Here is a 21909-nt window from a genome sequence, read left to right as displayed (position 1 = left end):
CATATATTTAATTTATTTAAATATAAGAGAATACAGGAATTTCCTGTTAGAGTTACATAGTCGGAAAATACCAAATTGTCTGTATTTCTTCACATTTCATTACTAGGCATCCAGATAGTCCTAGGCAAATCTATGACTTATGCAAAATGTGTCTTGCCACATCCCTTTCTTTCAGCACTTCCCTTTAATTATTTCTCCATCTACACTCTCCTCTCCTCATTCAGAAATACCAAGAGCTTGGTGACCCTCTGCAGCCATATGCAGAGTCCTCAAGTTCAAGGTCCTACCCCATCCTATCCTTTCTGGGTACTCCTTTCATGTTCTCTAAAATCATTCCTCTCTTTAGCCATTCAACTAAAATTTTGTTCTTGTAGAATAACGAATAACATGTAACGTTCAGGGGAAAAGACAGCAGAGAAAACTAATCCACATTAAGGTGTAAATGACTAACAGCTCTAGCTTAATATAGAGATCCTGACAGTAGCACTGATAGTTAGAAAGAGAAGATTATCAGGTCAAAAGGAGTATATTCTTTCTGGCCTGGGTCCCATTCTTGTCCTTTCTCGACCATAATAGATCCTGTGTGGGGAATTTTTTGTCCTACTTCAGCTCATGCAAATCTTGTATCTATGGTTGGATATTATTCTTTGATGACATCAGAGACCTACTTCTGCTTTTGGAATATGATAGGGGGCACTTGTTTATTTTGGTTGGGAAAGGAGGAGATTGTTATAGGCACTGATGGGGGAATGGGGGCCATGTTTCCCAAGGGGATTCCAGGATGTGTCCATGAGAAACACATTTAATATATTATTTGGGAAAGAAGTGTTTATTATTGTTACAGTGGTTTTGCTTGATGATTTTTGTTTTTAACAGTGAGAAACTGAAAAATATTCTATGATCATCTCGTTGCCTCTAACAGTGCTTTTGACTTACAGGGTGTGTGTGATTCCCTGAGATAGCAACTTTTCTGCCAGTTTCAAAGTTTAATAGTATTTGGGGCATGCCACCTAGTGGTGATAGCTTTTGGTTTATTGCTCATTGGAAGAGAATAAATCAAAACCCTAGTAAATCAGTCTCCTAGACTTGAAAGCCACATGGGAGGCCATCTAGGTCATCCGTTAGCTTTTGCGTAAGCAGGCAAGTAAATCACCCTTTCTGTGGATCTGAGACAGAAAAAGCAGGGCATCTAAAGCCTCCTGGGCTCAGAATTCCTCCGGCTCCCAGTTCCCCAGTGAACTTTGAATGTTTGTGGCCTGCATGGCTGAGACGAGGCCCTGTATCTCTGTAGGCATTTTGACAATCTCAGCAACAAATGCTTGGAAGACAAGGCTCCTCTGACTCTGAGCCCTGACTTACCGCGTCCTCGCTCTGACCTCTTTTCTCCCTCTCCCCTCCCCCACTCTTAGCTTCTCCTTACTCTCTCCACACTCCCCGCTGCTTTTATTGCCTTCCTTCCATTGTCATGCTTGATGGACCCACCATGCATACTTTTTTTTTTTTTTTTGCCATAGCGTCTTTTAAAATTTCTATTTTAATTTTCTGTCCCTAAATAGAAAAGGATTCATGCTTAGTACAGAAAAGTTTGGTAAAAACCCTTTTTGTGTCTATGTGTGTGTGTGTATGTGTTGAGTGTTGTTTAAAAAACAAAAATAATACAAAATACTATTCACTTAGAAATAGATCATGAGCATTTTCCCCATGTTAATAATGTTGTACTCTAGGATTTTAGTAACTGCATCACAGGATATACCAGAATTTATTTAATTACTATTAAATTCTAGGAAAGAGAGAATGATAGGAAATATTTTTAATTCACGGTCACGTTCAGTTCACACTTTATTGAACATCGATTGTGTGTTATGCTCCTGTATAAGCCATTTTTATATTCATAAGTACTTTTAACTTTCATAAGATCTCTATAAAGGCCGGGAGCAGTGGCTCACACCTGTAATCCCAGCACTTTGGGAGGCTGAGGCGGGCAGATCACCTGAGGTTGGGAGTTCAAGACCAGCCTAACCAACATGGAAAAACCCCCGTCTCTACTAAAAATACAGAATTAACTGGGTGTGTTGGCACATGCCTGTAATCCCAGCTACTCGAGAGGCTGAGGCAGGAGAATCGCTTGAACCTGGGAGGCAGAGGTTGTGGTGAGCTGAGATTGTGCCATTGCACTCCAGCCTGGGCAACGAGTGAAACTTCTCTCAAAAAAAAAAAAAAATTTTCTATGAGGTAGGCATTGTGATGTCATTTTACAGAGGAAACTTGAGGATCCGAGAAGCAGCTTACCCAAGATCACATCGTTTGGAAGGAGGAAACACAATAAAATTTTGATCTCTGGATTTACAGTCCCTCAGCCACTTCCCGAGGTCCCAATAGATACTGAATATGAACATAGCTTTTCTGAGCATTGTTGCTCTTTGTCTTCAAGATGGGAACAGAGAGAGACCCCTGAAAGGAGATTAGTATTAAAAGGCTTTAGAGTCAAGGTGGGGATTGCAAAATAGGGTATGAGAAAGAGGAAGGAGAGCTACCTAGATAGGAACTGTGTTTTCATAGCCTCAGGAATAACTCTTGCTAAATGCTCTATATACATTATCCAATTTTATGCTCACAACACTGGGAAATATATACAAATATATTTTTACTTTATAGATGGAGAAAATTAAGATCAGAGAAGTAGTTGGTCTAAGGCTACTTTGCTGGCAGGTGGCAGAGGCAGGATTAGAACCCACCTTGTCTGATTCTAAAACTTCTTCAACTGTAATATGAATTTCCTCTCCAGGTTAAATGAGTGTCCTAATCATTCTAAGAATGAGTAGTAATAAGAATTTTATAGTGATATAGTCATCGGTCCCACCCCTGGTTTTCAGGGTGTGTTTGAAGGGGGGTTATGGAGCAGATGAATGAAGTAAGGGGAAGGGAGGGGGAAGAAGAGTAAAGTGAAACAAAGCCCCCCCCAAAATTTAAAAAGCCTGAAAGAATGCCAGTTGCAATGAAAGCAAGCCATGAGGAAGACAGACAGGCAGTCTTTGATGCAAAACATTTGGAAAACAATGCTCAGCTGTTGAAAAGGTTGAAATTTCTGCTTTCTCATATTTTATAGGTAAAGAAGAAATCTAAGAACACTTGTTAGAAAGTTTTTTCTCCAGTGGTTGGTCCAATGTACATTTCCCAAAAATGGTTACCTCAAAAAACTCATCATATTACTTAGCCTAAGCGCCAGTGAAATAGTCTTTATATCAATTATCCCACAAGTTTATAGTGCAGGGTGAGAGATTAGCAGAAAATATACTTTTTCAGACCTTGTGGCCATTTCAATTGCTTCTGATTTTTTGATGTCTAAAATAGGTAATACTCCCTACCTAATTCATAGGTGTTGTGAAAATTAATGAATAAATACTAAGAGCTTTGGGAGGGATTTAAAAGGGAGATGTTATTGTATGCTATTATTATATCCTCGTTTCTATTCTGAAGTCATAATGCTCTGATAGTGACACTGTCATCATCACCATGGAAACCCATGATATATGTCACTTTTTTCTCTGGGGCCTTTCTCCATCCTCCAGGCAGTTCCTGATGCCGCCACAAAAATGCTTAGCTCCCATTTCTGATCATCTTTAAGTTCCCTCACTGGTTTGTAAATGCCTTTACTGCTAAGTATATGCCTTTACTACTAAGCTTTTCCTTGAATATGTCCCCGTCCCTTCACCTACATCTTTCTTCTCTTTTATTATCCTGTACTCATTCCTGTGATTCTGGACACATAGCTTTCCATTCATTTGTTCTCTTCTACCTTGCTCTTCCTTTCCTCCTGTGTGTGGGAATAATCTTTGTTGATTCAACAAGTTGTTCTTTATCCCTATTGATGTCTACATGGAGAAGCCAAGGCAACTCAATGTTATCAACTTTATTACTGAAGTTTCAACGTCTGTGTAGTGTTTTGCTTCAATTATTAAGAAGTTGGCTTGGCACAGTGGCTCCCACCTATAATCCCAATACTTTGGGAGGCCTCGGCAGGAGGACCACTTGAGCCCGGGAGCTCAAGACCAGCCTGGGCAACATAGCAACACCCTGTCTCACCAAAAAAAAAAAAAAAAAAAAAATCAGCTGGGCAGGGTAGTACATGCCTGTAGTCCTAGCTACTTGAGAGGCTCAAGCGGGAAGGTCACTTGAGCACAGGATTTTGAGGATACAGTGAGCTATGATTGTCACTGTGCTCCAGCCTGGGTGACAGAGGAAGACTGTCAAAGAAGGAAAGAAAGAAAGACAGAGAGAGAGAAAGAAAAGAAAGAAAGAAAGGAAGGAAGGAAGAAAGAGAGAGAGAGAAAAAGAAAGAGAAAAAGAAAAGCAAGCAAGCAAGAAGGCACCATAAGTAGATTGCTCTAATCCCTGAGCATGAGTGAAATCAAATCAGTAACACTAGTTACCCATCTATGGGGCATCAGGTGGATATTATACCAGGTTGTTTCTAGTAGTTAGCAGTTTGTAAATGAATTCGATCAGATTTTTAAAACTCTGAGGGTCTTCATTCTTTTGAGAGATATTTGGCACATAAAGACAATATATCTTTATTACAACACTTAATCTGAAGAAATGAAGCATATTAATTCTCTAATGAATATTTTTAATATATTCTCCATGTTACCAAGTAGTGTTCAGTTATCAAAAGAACATAATGAGATCTGATGCTGTGTAAAAGAAAGCAGTACTATCTTGCCTAGAAGGGAACATTCAGGCATTTGCTTACAGCTGTCAGTGGTCATTTCTGCAGTGTTGAATTGTCTCTTCCTTTTCCTCCCCTACTTTTGAGTCACTTAAAATGAAAAATGGGAAAAATAGCATGCTCTGATTTAATGGTTTCCCCATCCTTCAAATACTCTCCTTTTAAACATTTTCTCTGACATTAGTTTCTCTTTCCTAGCAGGAGTCTAAGTGTTTAAGCTCCTGACATATTCCTGCCAAGTGGCTGTGAGTGTGAGAAGCACCGCAGTACTGTGGGAGTGACTGGCTAAGCCTCTTGGATAGGGAGAAAGAACTAGGAGCATGGCTGTGAAGTGGGTACCCTGAGGACAAGTATCCCTGTCTTTAGAATCTGTGTACCTAGCGTGGCTCTAACTCCAGTTCAGGGCCCAGTTAAAGTGGGGCTGGATATCTCACGAAGTCCTGGATGGCCGCCAGTTCAGAGGGCCCAGTATTCAAGGTGCCACCTTTACTTAGCTCCTGATCTGGGCTGGATGTGAAGGCCTCTGAGCTGACTTCTGACTGGCTCACCTCCCGATGCTTATATGCCCCTCCCTGCCCTTGCCAAATGATCTCCCTCTCACTGTGGGTTCTCGCACCAAATACAAACCTGAAGGTGAAATAAGTCATTGCTGTGCTCTGCTGAACCCCAGCCTATGCAGGAGGCAGATGACTGATGCCAGGCCGGCTAAAGCCTCACTTCATTCTTGTGATTTTTCGGGCCCAAAGGAACTTGAATGAGTTGAATCTAAAGTTAAAACTAAACCAGAGGACAGTAAGCCATTTGCTCGGTGGCCTCTATAGCAATCACCCTTATAGACTAAGGGACAGGGGAATGACAGTGGCCCCCATGGCTCCCAGTGGCTTGTGGTCCTTTGGCATTTCCTACATTTCCCTTCCACCTTCCTCACTGGAATGACACTTGCAACCCTCCAAGCCAGGCACTATATTAAGTGCTGTACATACAGTACTTCACTGCATACATAATAATAGTAATACTATTATTATTGTGTTATTATTACTATTGCATTTTTGCAGATGATGAAACAAAGGTCCTATAAGCATTTCGTAGCTCTGGTGCTGAGCTCAGGACTTAATGTATATGAAGGGCTCAATAGTATTTATTAAACTGGAATTTGACCAGTTCTAAGCAGTTAGTCTTATCATGATAACAACTCTGGACCTGGGGACAAGGCAAGTGCCTTTTTTTTTTTTTTTTTTTTTTTTGTTGTTGTTGTTGTTGAGACGAAGTCTCGCTCTATTTCCCAGACTGGAGTGCAGTAGTGTGATCTCAGCTCACTGCAACTTCCACCTCCCAGGTTCAAGCAATTCTCCTGTCTCAGCCTCCTGAGTAGCTAGGACTACTCTGCAGGTGCACACCACCACATCTGGCTAATTTTTGTAATTTTTTTTTTTTTTTTTTTGAGATGGAGTCTTGCTCTGTCACCCAGGCTAGAGTGCAGTGGCATGATCTTGGCTCACTGCAACTTTCACCTCCTGGATTCAAGCGGTTCTTCTGCCTCAGCCTCCCAAGCAGCTGGGACTACAGGTGTGCACCACCATGCCCAGCTAATTTTTGTATTTTTAGTAGAGATGGGGTTTCACCATACTGGCCAGGCTGGTCTCAAACTCTTGACCTCAGGTGATCCACCTGCCTCAGCCTCCCAAAGTGCTGGGATTACAGGCATGAGCCACCGTGCCCGGTCGGCAAGTGTCTTCTTTAAGACTATGGAGATATTGACTTATCATCATTAGTCTCTAGGATTTCTGTGGGGGCTACTGTTCTGTCTTTGATTCCACAATTGGGCCAGTCTTCCTGGTTGATTATACAGCTGCTTGACTATAACACGGTTAAAAAAATTCCTTGTGATTACTTGATTATGCTCAGATTCATTAGATTCTGTTTCAGTAGAATATGTTGACATAAATTTGCCAACATGTTGATAGGTATAACTTGTAAAGAGGGCTGTCTGGTCCAATATTGGCTTAAAGCAGGGAAGAGGGTTTCGTTACTGCAGAGCTTCCTTGCACCTTTAATATGTTAATATGCATTGGTGATCTCTTAAAGGGGGAATAAATACTTCATCAATTCTAAGTAGCGCTTCCCTCTGTATTTTATTATCTCTGAAGTAGGATGCTTCTGACAATCAGTGGTATCTTATAGCAGTTGTTGGTGAGGCAGCAGTTGTGCTGTGGTGGTCGTTGCCTGGGTACATGCGATGTTGGCCATAGCTATTTCCGTTGTCACATCAACTGAGTTAGGTATATTCCTAGCACAGCATAGAATGATGTTTCCTTGCTTTTGAAAGTATGTTCATAAAGATCACACCATGAATTGGTATTGAAATGAAAAGTTACTGTATATGTCAAAAGATATGGAAACAGAGCAGTCGGGTGTATATAAGATGTTAAAGCAGCAGAAGCTCATCATTGCAGGTTAACTACATGTCTTAGTCTACTTGAGCTGCCATAACAAAATGCCACAGACCAAGTAGCTTACAAGCAACAGAAATTTATTTCTCAAAGTTCTGGAGGCTAGAACATCCAGGGTGAAGGCGCTGGCAGATTCAGAGTCTGGTAAGGGCACACACTTTCTGGTTCATGAATGGTGCTTTCTCACCATGTCCTCTCATGGTGGAAGGGGCAGTGAGATTCTCTCAGGCCTTTTTGTTGTTGTTATTAAAGTGACAGCAAGTTTATTAGGAAAGTAAAGAAGCAAAAGAATGGCTACTCTAAAGGCAGAGTAGCCACATGGACCGCTTGTAGTTATTTCTTGATTATATGCTAAACAAAGGGTGGGTTATCATGAGTTTTCTAGGAAGAGGGTGGGCAATTCCTTGAACTGAAGTTTTCTGTTCCTCCCCTTTTTAGGCCATACAGGGTAACTTCCTGACATTGCCATGGCATTTGTAAACTCTCATGGCACTGGAGGAATGTCTCTCGGCTTGATAATGCATTATAATTAGCATATAATGAGCAGTGAGGATGACTAGAGGTCACTTCCATCCCTATCTTGGTTTCAGTGGGTTTTGGCCAGCTTCTTTTCCTCATCCTGTTTTATCAGCAGGGTCTTTGTGACCTGTATCTTGTGCCAACCTCCTGTCTCATCCTGTGACTAAGAATGTCTAACCTCCTGGGAATGGTGCCCAGTAGGTCTCATCCTTGTTTTAGACAGCTCCTGTTCAAGATGGAGTTGCTCTGGTTCAAATGCCTCTGACATATTTTCCCTCCCTTTTTACAAGGGGACCCTTAACCCTAACAGTCACAGAGGGATGAAGAGTTATCTTCTGTAACTTCTTCAGGCTGAATAGGGGCTGAATATTACTGTCTCAGGCATGTTTTTAAGGGCACTAATCCCATTCATAAGGGCCCTGTCCTCAGGACCTAATCACCTCCCAAAGGCCCCACCTCCTATTACCTTCACCTTAAGGGTTAGGATTTCAATGTACGAATTTTAGGAGGACACAAGCATTCAGCCCACAGCACTACAGTTCCTTATATTCTTGCAAAGCAATAACCAAGTGCTTGATAGAACTTAAGAAAGGAACATACCCAGTAGCTAGGGCTGTATTTTGTTACCGCGGTCAGTGCACAAGGAGTGGCTACCACTCACCAAGGCCACAACGCAACTGAAACCAGGAAAATCGCCAAATCCCTGGGGAAAGCATTATGTCCTAGTTTAACTGGCATTGCTTTTTCTTTCCTAGCAGTATGTAATCAATAACTTTGTAGATTTGATGACATATGTTAGTGTGAAGCATTTTCAATCTTACTTGACCACAGGCTCTTGTTTCCCTAGAAATATCTCTTGGAACTACTGTTCTGTAGAATAGAATAATGATAATATTTAATACTTACAGTTAGCCAGTCACTATTTACATTTTTTTTCACCTGTATTAACTAAATTAATTCTCACTACCATCTCGAAATAGGCACGATTGGCTGGGCGCAGTGGTTCACGCCTGTAATCCCAGCACTTTGGGAGGCCGAGGCAGGTGGATCACCTGAGGTCGGGAGTTCGAAACCAGCCTGACCAACATGGAGAAACCCCATCTCTACTAAAAATACAAAAAAAAAAAAAAAATTATCCAGGCATGGTGGCACATGCCTGTGATCTCAGCTACTCAGGAGGCTGAGGCAGGAGAATTGCTTGAACCCGGGAGGCAGGGGTTGTGGTGAGCCAATATCGTGCCATTGCACTCCAGCCTGGGCAACAAGATGGAGTGAAACTCCATCTCAAAAAGACAAAAACAAAAACAAAAAACAACCAAACAAAAAGAAATAGGCACTATTATTTTCCCCATGTTGCAGATGAGGAAACTGAGGCACATGGAGATTAAGTAACTTGCCTAAACTCACACAGCTAGTGTAGTAGAGCAAGGATTCAAACCCAGGCAGATTGTGCGTTCTTTAGCACTAAGGCCCATAGTTCGGAAAACGCTATTCTGGCCACAGACTAGGGAGGAGAATGCTGCAAATCTGACTCGTAGTTAAAAAAATGAATAAGTGGCACAACCACCACTGCTTCTTAAAATAGCAGGAATCTACAGGGAAATATAAAGATTTCCTTGCTCTTTGTTTATATTGCGAATGCATTATTACCTTTTGTATATGCCTTGTTCACTCCCTCCAGGTTGTGAACACTCTCAGTGCGACACTGAAGTAGTACAAGTTTAACCTGAAGAAAATACCAGAATAAGCCGGATAAATATCAGCGCCAATGTAGGCCAGATCTGAATGCCCTGAAACGATCCGTTACCTTACAGGTTGCTGCTGCAGTGAAAGGGAAGCTGTTGCTTTTTTTCCCCCCCGACAAAGTTGGTGGGGGGTGGGGGGGGACTTACAGAAACTAGACCACTTTGTGCCACTCTTCCCATCTTTCGACTTGCTACTCTTTGTGAGATAAATTTCAATGAACCAGATGGACTTGCTGAGAGAAGTACCAATCTTCTATTAGCTCAGTCCCTAGGGAAGAGGCAGGTGACAGAAGGAGTTAGGCAGAAAAATAAACCAGAGAACAAAAGATGGTGTCATTGCTTGGAGCTGTGGTGATGTTCAGGTGCCAGGGGCTCAAGTTTCTCAGGCAGCTGAGATGGGAGGATGATTTTGCTTACTCCATCTTAAGAGGTTTCAAACTCTGCAACATGGTTTCTCCACATGCGGGTTGCTTCTGATTTGTTTGGTCTCCCTGAGATATGTCTGGCCGTGTACAAGCTGCTCGTGAACACAACACTAGTACCTAATGGTAATTTAAGGAAATTATACTCTTCCGGAGACAAAATGCTGTTCAGTTGCTATGTATCTGTGCCAACTGGGTAAGAAAGGAAGATGATTCCCAGCCCTGTCAACTGGGACCGGTGAAAGGCTTCATTACACCTTGGTTCCAGGCTGTTTTTTTGGGGCAAATGCTTTGGCATTTGTGGATTCCAGAAGGATTGTAATGATTAGACATGGACCAAGGCTTAACTTGGATGTTAACTTTCTTTTTTTATTTAAATTTTAAAACCTGCACCAAGCTGAATTGGGTATTAACTTTTAGGAGAGAGAACACACAGGTGTTAGATCAGTTGTATAGGGTCTTTCATGTTCTTCAACCAAGGTGGATAAAAGATACGGATTTAACCTTAATACATGAATTGTAACCCCAAATGAATCGATGGCGATGGCTATCTTCATGGCAGCTGGCTAAATGGCAGCTATTGAAATAAAAACAAAAGCAAAATGACAATTCCAGGGCTGAGAGACAGTTAACAAATGGAAAATTCCAATGTGTTAAAATAAGTCATCCTTGTATACAATAGCCACTCCACACATATATTATGGTACAAGCCAAGTGGTAATACAATTCTGACAAGGTTCATTACACTCAGTTTATAAATTAAGCTTCTAGGCTTAAGCCTCAGAGACACTCTTTGTTCTGGGAAGCTGCAAACTATGAGGCACTTGATAAGAAACTGCTAGAAAGAATCCAGCTGTTAGCCATTATCATGTTTCTTTTGAGCCTACTGTACATGGTATGCATAGGTACAGAGAGAGTATTCGAGGAGATTAAAAACCATGGTTACATTAACGCACACCTATCTCAGGGGAACTGCACTGACTTTTCTCTCACAATGTAAGGATGCTTCCTGCAGTTTCTCTGCTTAATCTGGCAGGCTGCCTTTGGAATCTGTAGTGCCTTGAGTCACTTTCAGCGGGGTTGGAGGATAGAAGCCACTAAAGCATAATAGATGCTAGGGCAAGACAGCTAATAATCCATTTAAATGTCAGTCAAGAATGTGTGCGACAGCTGAAACATCCTCTCACACAAATATTTTGCTGGAGGTAGAATGACATGTAGGTAACTACCATTTCAGAGTCCTGTTAATTATCTTTGATACAGTTAAATCTTAAGTCTTTCACCCATATGGAAATCATCTGAGCTTAGGAAAAATATATGTTTGAATACCAATGAGGTGGCATAAAACATTCGTTATATAACAAGGTTTCTTAATTCCTTTTCATTTTAAAAGTGCCTACTATTGTAGGCAAACATAACCATTTTAATAACTTTTTAGTCAGATTTGCAAAATCTCCATGTGGCAATCAGAGCAGAAGAGCTGGCCTCTCACCGGACAGAGTTTTCTGAGGTAACAGGCCACTGGTTTTCTCTTCTCAAACCAAAAGCCAAGAGGTACAACTTCCTAATTAGGTCACAGGAAAATGACTGATTAGTCCAACTCTGCGACTTGCCACCTCAGTCTGGAGATGGGCTGTAGTCTTTCCTTCACACATGGGAGGTGACGAGTGTTGGGGCAAGAACCCAGCGTTTGGGGCTGTCGCCTTTAGTGTTAGGGTGTTGGCTGCTCAGCCAGACATCAAGGATCACCCAGCCCCTTCGCACTCCCTTCTGAGGAGGGACAGCACCTGAAGCTCAGGTAGGTAAAGACTAGCTGCTGTTTGGGGGGATATTTGACTGATCTTCAAACAGACGCAAGCTAATATAGCACTACATTATTTGTGAACAGCCAGAACTGTTCCTTTGTAACAAGGCAAAGAAAGTGTGGCTTTCAGAGCACACCATATAACACTTGTCCCCTTTTGGGATAGGGCAGTTGGGTAGTTGCCAGTTTACGGGGATACTTATTTCATAACAGACTGATGGTTGGGCCTGAGTGAGCTCTCAAAGCAATCCTATTGACCTCACCTAAAAATGGGGGACAGGGGGAACAGTATTTTTTAGATTTCTTCTGTGATTCATTTAGAATCAGGTAAATAAAAACTGACAAACTGCATCATAAAAAATGTGACTCCTGGCTGGGCATGGTGGCTTACCCCTGTAATCCCAGCACTTTGGGAGGCTGAGGTGGGCAGATGGCTTGAGGCCAGGAGTTCAAGACCAGCCTGGCCAACATAGCGAAACCCCATCTCTACTAAACACACAAAATTAGCTAGGCATGGTGGTGGGCACCTGTAATCCCAGCTGCTTGGGCATCTGAGGCATGAGAATCATGGACCCGGGAGGTGGAGGTTGCAGTGAACTGAGATCACGCCACTGCACTGCACTCCAGCCTAGGCAGCAGAGTGAGACGATCTCAAAAAGATTTAAAAAAAAAAAACAGTGACTCCTACTTATTTGTTCCCTTCACAACTCAGAAGTACAGAAATTTTGTATTACTGAAGTGAGGGTGAGGTTTTGGATTTCGCTTCCTTGGGTCTTCAGTGTATTTTTTACAGTATAATCTTCTTAGATTGTATTTTTGCATTCCTTCATGTATCTCCACATGTGAAGATTACTCTGAGTCAGTGATCAATCATGATGAATCATGGGCAAGTTACTTAGCCTCTCTGTGCCTCAGTTTTCTCAGTTGTAAAATGAGGATAATAATATTTCTATTATTTCTAATATAGAATTATTGTAAGGATTAAACAAATTAATATATGTAAAGCTCCTTGGCATATAGTATAGTGTGTATTATAGTAGTATTTTTATATTTTATCAATTTATGAGTCTTTTCTATGGATTCATGGCTTTTCCAGGTGTGGAGTAGGGAAGGGTGGGGCAGGGACACTGAACTTTAGAAAATGGATTTTATAATCTAATACACACAAAAAATGACTTACATTTTGAAACCACATGGAATAATATGCCACAATGTGTCATCAGGGTCAAATGTTGGTTTCAGGTGCTGTAGTAATAGTAAGAATGAGGTCAAGTGGGTTTGTGCACCTCAGGGAGGAAGCTGAGATTGAGCCGAACTGAAGAACAAGTAGATTGAGATTGGTAGAGAAGAGCGAGGAGGGAAATTTAGGTGAGAACAAAATGCAATAAGCAGAGACCAGACAGAATGTGACGTGGTCTTGGTGCAGTAGGGAGACAGGGCAGGCAAAGTGGAAGGAAATAAGGTTGTACGGAGTGGAGCCATATTGTGGAAGTTCTAGAAAGTGCTCTCTAGCTAAAGGATTCTGTACTTGATGGGAATGGAAACTGGGAATACTGAACATTTCTGAGTGAAGAAAAGAACAATATTTGGGATCTAAAGAAGATTTCCATTATTGGGGCTGCGGAGCTGAGTCCATGGAGACTTACGAAGAGGCTGTAGCCCTGGCTGCCTTGGCATGAGGAGCTGGGGCTGGACTGAGGCATAGTAGAGGGCAGAAGAGGAAAGCAAAAGGTTTAAGTGACATATCAAAGGAAAAATTTCTAAGAAAATTAGCAAGACCTGGCCGGGCACGGTGGCTCACACCTGTAATCCCAGCACTTTGAGTGGCTGCGGCAGGTGGATCATGAAGTCAGGAGTTCGAAACCAGCCTGGCCAATGTGGTGAAACCCTGTCTCTACTAAAGATACAAAAAAATTAGCCGGGTGTGGTGGTGTGCACCTGTAATCCCAGCTACTTGGGAGGCTGAAGCAGGAGAATCGTGCCATTGCAGCAGCCTGGGTGACAGGGTGAGACTCCATCTCAAAAAAAAAAAAAAAAAAAAAAAGGAAAGAAAATTAGCAAGATCTATCTGTCAACTGACTGAATAAAGAAATTGAAGTAAAAGGCAAGTCAGAGATTATTACAAATGTTCTATTATGTGGATCTGAGAAATAGAGATGCCATGGAAAAACAGGAGGACAGTTGATTAAAGGGGGAGAGAAACAAATGAGGAGGGTGGTGTTGTATAAATTGAATTGGTTGGTGAAAGTGTGATGTCCAATATGATAACTAACCTTTATTATTTACTATGTGCCAGGCACTAGGTGTTTTACACATGTAAACTTATTTTATCCTTTGTTTTATCCTCAAGGAAACGGTTTGAGACAGATATTCTTATTATCCCCATTTTATGAAGGATGAGAAGTTAAAGATGACCCCAAGTTTATACAGTTAAATTGGGATTTAAACCCAAGCCATCTGAATCCAGTGCTTATTCTAGACCACCACTTTGCTTAACTACCTCTCAGGAAGTCCAAGCTCTGACAGGAAGTCAAGACTGAACATTATGGTTGAGAGTCATCAGTGCAGAAGTGCTCACTGCAGTTATGGGGATGGATGAGCTTTCTGAGGGAGGAAGCATGCAGATAGGACAGCAGGTGACCAAGGATGAATCCCAGGGGAGGCCTACAATGAGAAGTCAACACAGGGAAGGGTGCAGAGCCGCACCGAGGGTGAAGGAGACTGGAGAACAGCCCAAAGGCTTGGCCTTTAAAGGACTGGTTTGGTGATGGGTTTGAAGATGGAAGTCAGGGTTAAGAAGTGAAAGCTCAGGCTGGGTGCAGTGGCTCATGCCTATAATCCCAGCACTTTGGGAGGCTGAGGGGGGCAGATCACTTGAGGTCAGGAGTTCAAGACCAGCCTGGCCACATAGAGAAACTCTATCTTCACTAAAAATAAAAAAAATTAGCCGGGTGTGGTGGCACGTGCCTGTAATCCCAGCTACCTGGGAGGCTGAGGTGGGAGAATTGCTTGACCCTAGGAGGCAGAGGTTGCCATGAGCTGAGATAGCACCACTGCACTCCAGCCTGTGCAACAGAGTGAGACTCTGTCTCAATATTTTTTTAAAAAAAGTGAAAACTCTATCCATGATTGGAGGGGAAAGTGACAAAGTTTAGTTAGGGAAATGAAGAAGAAAGAACAGAATGGCCAAATGAAGGGTTTGCTTGTTTTCCCTCTACCTCCCCTGCAACACACACAAAATAAGAGGAACCTATGCCCCAAGAATATAGAGGAAAGAGGGAGGATGTAATGTGGAAAAGGAAGGGTGCACATGTGAAAGAAAAATCCTGCAGGCACCGTAAAAGGAGAGAATCAACAGCTTTTACTCTAGCTGTGAGAAAAGGAATTCTGCATTGTCAAGATTGGAAATGAGCCTTAAAATCAGGTCACTCATGTGGCCCTTGAGATAGATACACTATATTGAGGAGGATAAACTTGAATATGCAATTTCTCTGCCAATTTATTTATTTAGCAAAGAAATCCATGTGGCATCTCCACTTGTCATTTTGGCATCTCAAAATTAATAAATCCAAAATAACCCTTAACTTCTCACCTTGCAACTGGTTCCTCTGTTTCCCTCTCCATCCTCCTAGTTGTTTAGGTTAAAAACTTTGGCTTCATCCTTAACTTTTCTCTTTCTCTCACACATAACGTTTAATTAATCAGCAAGCCATGTCTATTCTGCTTTAAGATCTATCAATAATAGGATCCCTTCTTCACTGATACTACCTTACTCTTAGCCACTGGTAATATTTGCCTGGACTGGGAGGGTCTTCCTGCTCCCATCCTTGTCTTGTTGCCATCTATTTTCTTCACAGATGCAAGGGTAAGTTTTATAACAATGTAAATTGTATCATGACACTATGATGTTCAGAACTCTGCAATGAATTTCCATGTCTTGGAATAAAATCGAAAGTTCTAGCCACTGCCTCCAAGGTCATCACCTACCATTACCCCCAGAGCTTCCTCTGCTACAGCCATATTAGCTTTCTTGTTTTTGTCTCAGGGTTTTTGCATATGTTTTTCCTTATGCAAGAGCATATGGAACAGATTCATTCATTCAACAAATGTTTGTTGAGTACCAACTAAGCTCCAGGTAGTTGGGATACATCAGTAAACAAAGTGGACAAAGAACCTTGCCCTTGCTGTGCTTACATTTCTAGCATATCTGCATCTCTCACCCCCTCTGCTCAAATGTCGCTTATCAGAGAGATCTTTAACCATACGATCTCAAACAGTGATCCCTCCCCCACACCCCCTCATCACATATTCCTTTATGCAGGTTTATTTTACTTAATAATTCCTATCACCATCTGACACATGATATAATTCTTTCTTTCTTTCTTACTTGTCTCCCTCCAGTAGAATGCAAGCTCCATAGCAGAGACTTTCCTGTTTTAGTGTCTGCCGTAGTTCCAGAACTGCACCTAGCACATAAAAGGTGCATTCACATATTTACAGAATGAATTAATGCATGTGCAGGGTGAGCACTTTTAATTTGGAAACTTATGTCTTCAATTCTGGGAAGATTTCTTGCATTGTTTCTTTGGTAATTTCCTTCTCTACGTTTTTTTTTTTTTTTTTTTCTGGTTTTCTCTTTCTTCAAACAGAGGTGTTATGATGTCATATTTTGGGTTTCCAAGAGATTTCCTCAGCTTTATTTTCTAACTCTTATACGCCATTTAAAAATTCTCCTATAATGTTTTTAGTTTCTAAGAATCCTTTTATGTTCTCTCATTGTTTCTATTACATTGGTATGATCATTTTATTTACAAGTTGGACTGAATAGGGGAAAGACTTTATTATTTCCCATTTCTCCCTGCTAAATCCCATTCCCGGATGCAATCTCGTCTAGGTTCCAAACTTCTTCAGTTACTCCTAGTTAGGAAATAAAAAATCTTTTGGTTACTTTTAGTCAGAAGAACAGCCTCCTTTTCATGATTTTTAAAGTTCTCATACAGCATAAAACTCTGATCTGGTTCCCCTTTCCCTTCTTCCTGTCTTTCTACCTTCCCAACCATGTGTCTGGTTAGGACTTGGATATCTGTGTTCAAAGAGATGCATACTTGACATTTCTACTTCTCGGCTTCTCCTTCTACTACTCTCTGCTTTCTAGATGCTATTTCTGACATTTTCAGAGCTGGGCTCACAAGGAGAGAGGATTAATGAAAAAAGGCCTTTTGTGGCTTGTGCAGTTTGTAATCCAATGATTTCCTCTGAGGTGGCAGGTGCACAATTGCTGGCTCTTTCCCTTGAGGGATGTTTTTGGAGGCCTACCCAGTGAGGACCTCTGACTGCAGCTCCCTTTTTGTGGGCAGGGCTGCACTTCAGGGACCACACTGATCTCACTCTCAGCACCTGGACTTCTGGCAATCCACAGTTGGGTCACATTTCCCCTCCAGGGAATACTGTTAGGCGGGATTGAACATGACTCCAGGTTGGTCCTCTCCATCTGTCCAGCTTGGCCCACGAGAGCTCATACATTCTTGCCCCTTATGCATATTGTTCCTAATGCACCCTCCTTTCTTCATTCTGCTGTTAAACCAACTCCAGCTGCAAACTTTCCCCATTGCATTTCCCACAATTCGATAATAGCCACTCTATCTCACAAAGTGAGAGGAGCACATGGGAAGTTCTCCAAATGTTCCCCTTAAAGCTGTTTACATTCAATTTGAAGTTAAAGAACACATGCCCTTTCCTCCCTCCAAATGTACGTTCAAGGAAGCATTGTGTAGGGCACAGTACTTGGAAAAGACTGGAGAATTGAGGACTGTAGATATTAATTTTTCTTCAACCAGAGGAGGAAAAAGGACTTTCTAATAATGCAGCTCTGTAAGCTGCCTAACAGTTCACCTGCTACTGAGGGCAGCAGAAATGTCCCAGCTTGGGCCCCAAAGTAGGAATGCATCCCTGACACGTTGCTGTAATCCCAAGATCTATATCTTTTATCCACAATGTTTTAGAATAGTCAAAATATATGCCTCTGGTAGTCACAGAGACAGGGACATAATATTAGAAGAAATATTGTGACAATTAATAGTACTCATGTAGATTTTGAAGGACTGTTAGAGAAGAGTTGTTAAGGTAGGATCATGAGCATCAGACCAACCTGGGTTTGACTTTTAGCTCTGTCACTGATTAGCATGTGACCTCAGGCAAGTTATTAAATAGCTCATAATTTTATCTGCCAAAAAATATTAACCGTGACACCTACATCCTACATAGTAGACTTGTCTGTATGCTGGACAGCCTGTTGGTCACTCCACACCATCAGCGCCATGCCTGTCTAAGGCTGGGAACTACCTTTCCCAGAATCTCCTTTCTTGTGTAATTCCAGGTTGGAGTTAGTGAATGAGACTTTGAGTTTGCAACTTGTGCAAGACTTGGTAGGCAGAAGTGAGGGGAGACCATTGTTCTCAGGGTAAATCTTGCTGAGGTTTATCAGACAGGGTCACAAGATGTGGGAGTCCACAGCCCTTTCTATGAACTCTCACTCTGTAGTGATGGCAGGATTCTCAGTCTTCACCCATCAGCTCTCTACCCATACTCCAGGCTTTAGGCTGAAGTCATCAGCAACTTTTTTTTCCAGTCTTTGGGCCGTCACTGTCTAGACTTTCACTACTTTACCTTCTCTCACATCTGGGCAAGCTTGCATTTCTATATGAAGCCGCTTATTTCTGTACAACCTGTAGTGGCTCTGATTTCCTGACTGAAATGTTATGGTACAGCATGGACAATCTAAAGACATATAGCAAGGACTTAACCAATTGTAGTCAATACTAATAATAATCAGAACAAGTATTGTTTAGAATAATTTGAGACTAAGAGATGATTGAAGTTAAACTATGTGAGTCCCATTGTTTAGGAACAGCAAAGATGAGGAAGGATACAAAAGGAGATATTCTTCATAGCCTAATGACAAGAACTGCTCCCATTTCTGTAACACTTTTCAATTCACAAAATGTTTGCACATTGTCTGTCCCTATAGTTGCAGCGTTTAGCTTTCCAATCAATGAATTGATCACCTACTTTATGACATGTATGGTTGTTACTGTGCTGCATGGTAATTAGGCATAAGTGGTAGTAGCCGGTTTATAAATGACTGCAATTGGAATTAATTTTAGGGAGCCAATTTTTTTTGTTTTGGTTCACAAATGTGGACAATTTTCCTTCATATCATGTTTTGTAGTTTCATAGATAAAAATACAAGTCTGCACAGCTCCTCAGATCCAGTTCCTTTTTTCTTGCTCTCTTCTAGGGCTGGGGTTTCTCTGCTCCTCTCTGTACCCAATTCCCATCCTTCCTTTGGCTATGGACGTCATAAGCAGAATGTCCTGTTTGCTCCTGGATCTGGCTTTCCTCATTGTTTGGATGGCACCAACGCTACCAGAATGTCTAGAAAAACAAGGCTGTGGATGATCTGCCCCCGGAGCAAAACATAACCACTTTGCCACAAAGCAAGGAAGGGGCGACCAGCCTAGGGAAGGGAAAGGAGGAGATGCAGATCCAGTGTTTTGTCTCAGAGAGTTTTGAACCAGAAGTTGGCTGGAAAGCTTATGAAAAAGATAAAGGATTCTTTTTAGGATCCTGGCAATAGGAGGAGTCAGTTCTTTGCTAAGGCAGGAATTGGACAGGATGAGGCAATGTTCCATCTGGGACTCTACACTGTGGCAAAAGGAACTCATGCTGACAGGTACTCTCCTTCACTCCTGAAGGTTTGAAGACTAAGGGTCTAACAGCTGCATTGAAACTAGCTCCCAATAGGACCAGAGTATTTTTGTGTGTGTAAGCCTTCAAGTATGTACTGCTTGTTAGGAATACTGACTGATTAAACAGGAACATGCTCTCAGTGATGCACTGTCCATATTCCACTTCAAAGAAGGATGTGTTGCTGCTCTTACTCAGAGTGCTTTCTGCTGTCAGCTCCTTTAGAGGTTACCTCCACGGCAGATAGCCACTTTTTCCAAGGTTACAGCTTCCTAAGGAGGCTCATTTTGGCCCAAGGCAGGACACCTCTGACAAACCATTTTAGTTCATGATTTCTCATGGGGCTGGCTGAGGCTGTCAGGCCTGCCTTGCAGCTTGACTTCTCCTTCTACCCAGTTCTACTCCGTTGACCTCCCTTCCACAGGTGTTGATCTCAGGAACCCTCATTAACAGACATTCAGCACATTAAACTTCATCTCCGAGTTTGCTTTCCAGAGAACCCCGTCTGCAACAGACTGCTCTCCATAATTTCAATATTTGTTAATATTTCTATTTTACAGTTGTCCCCTCTGCCATTCTCTTTGACATCACTGGTTTATACCTGTTTTATTCATTTGCTGTCATTTCATGAAGTTTTAAGAGGAAATTGAAATGAATGCATGTCTGCCCTGGCATTCAGTTACTGTCATTTTATGAAGTTTTAAGAGGGAATGAAGATGCACATATGTGTCTGACCTGGCATTGTATTGGTCAGAGTTAAATTGCAGATAATACAATTTATTCTAGCTATTCAAAACAGAAAGGGTATTTTCAGGGTATTCAGTAGTGAGGAAGACCTATTGCAATAGTAGTCTACCAATTCTTCATTCTTCCTTTACAACGTGACTTTGCCACTCCTTCCATGTAGGGGTTGAGTCTATTTCCCTGGCCCTTGAATCTGGGATGGCCTTTTAACCTGCTTTGGCTAACAGAATGTGGTAGAGGTGACGGTATGCTATTTCTAAGCCAAGTCCTCAAGAGGCCTCACATACTTTGAAATCCTTTGGAATCCTCTGTACTTTGGATCCCTTTTGGAATCTTTCCTTTGCCATGAGAACAATCCAGGCTAGCCTGCTAGAAGATGAGAGCCCATGTGGAACCATGAAGAGTTGTCCTAGCTGAAGCCAACTGAGACCAGTCAGTTTCTAGCTAACCCATCAGCTGGCCACAAATCCACAAGCAGGCTTAGTGGGATTAGCCAAGCTCAACCTACATGAGCAGAACTGGCCAACTGACCCAGAGATTCATAAGCAATAATAAATGGTTATTATTTTAAGTTGCTGCATTTGAGAGTGTTTGTTATACAGCATTATTGTGGCAACCGATGATTGATACAAGTGGCTTAAAGAATCATTACGAGAGCTGAAGAAGTAGATTCTAGGGCCACACCACAGAACAGACTCACTAAAGGAGCCTACAGTCAGGAAGTCGTGGAACCAAGAATCTGCCTGCTAAGTTGAGACGCCTTTGCTACAAGCTCCGACTTCACCTCTGCTATGACCAGGAAGCTGCTGTTAGAGCTGCCAATTCCAGAACCATGCTGCTGTTGCTGCTACTGTCAAAAGCAGAGCAAACCTGTGCTCTGCTTTTTTCCCATCTAACTCAGTTTATGCAAGTGCTTCTGATCAGCAGAATGTAAATTATACCCACACTTCAGTTGCAAAGAGGTCTAAGGTCAAAGGGATTTTTAGTTTTCCAGCTTCTGCAGTAGGAGAAAGAGTTTGGTATGAATTTGGAATGACTCAGTCTCAGTGTCACCACAGCATGATTAACTAAAATATGTATGATTCCTGAAACTTATTCCATAGATAGTTCTCAATGATACTAAAACAATATATTTATTTGTGCAGTATTTTATATTTGGACATATCATGCTACACTGTAAACCATCATTAATTCAATTAATAGAAGTTGAGAGGTTGAAGGATGAATTGAATAACGTGGTACTAAGATTTTATGAACTAATTGCTCCAGCAAAATATATCTTTTTTTGAGATGGAGTCTTACTCTGTCGCCCAGGCTGGAGTGCAGTGGTGCAATTTCAGCTCACTGCAATCTCCACCTTCTGGGTTTAAGGAATTCTCCTGCCTCAGCCTCCTGAATAGCTGGGATTACAGGTGTGCACCACCATGCCTGGATAATTTTTGTATTTTTAATAGAGACAGGGTTTCACCATGTTGGCCAGGCTGATCTCAAACTCCTGACCTCATGATCTGCCTGCTTTGGCCTCCCAAAGTGCTGGGATTACAGGCGTGAGCCACCACACCAGGCCATAAAAACCTTTTAAGGGAATCAACAATTAAAAGCCACAAAGGAGAGGAAACTGACTTTATGTTCTGAAAAATTTTTGGTCTCTTATTGATACTTCAGATACCATTATCAGTAGAAAGACCAGTGATTTCAGAAAGAATAATAAGCAATCTGGGCTTAATCTGCAGTTATTTTATTTATTTATTTA

The sequence above is a fragment of the Theropithecus gelada genome, chromosome 11, assembly GCF_003255815.1.
Source record: "Theropithecus gelada isolate Dixy chromosome 11, Tgel_1.0, whole genome shotgun sequence".
NCBI lineage: Eukaryota > Metazoa > Chordata > Mammalia > Primates > Cercopithecidae > Theropithecus > Theropithecus gelada.
This window is presented reverse-complemented; position numbering follows the sequence as displayed.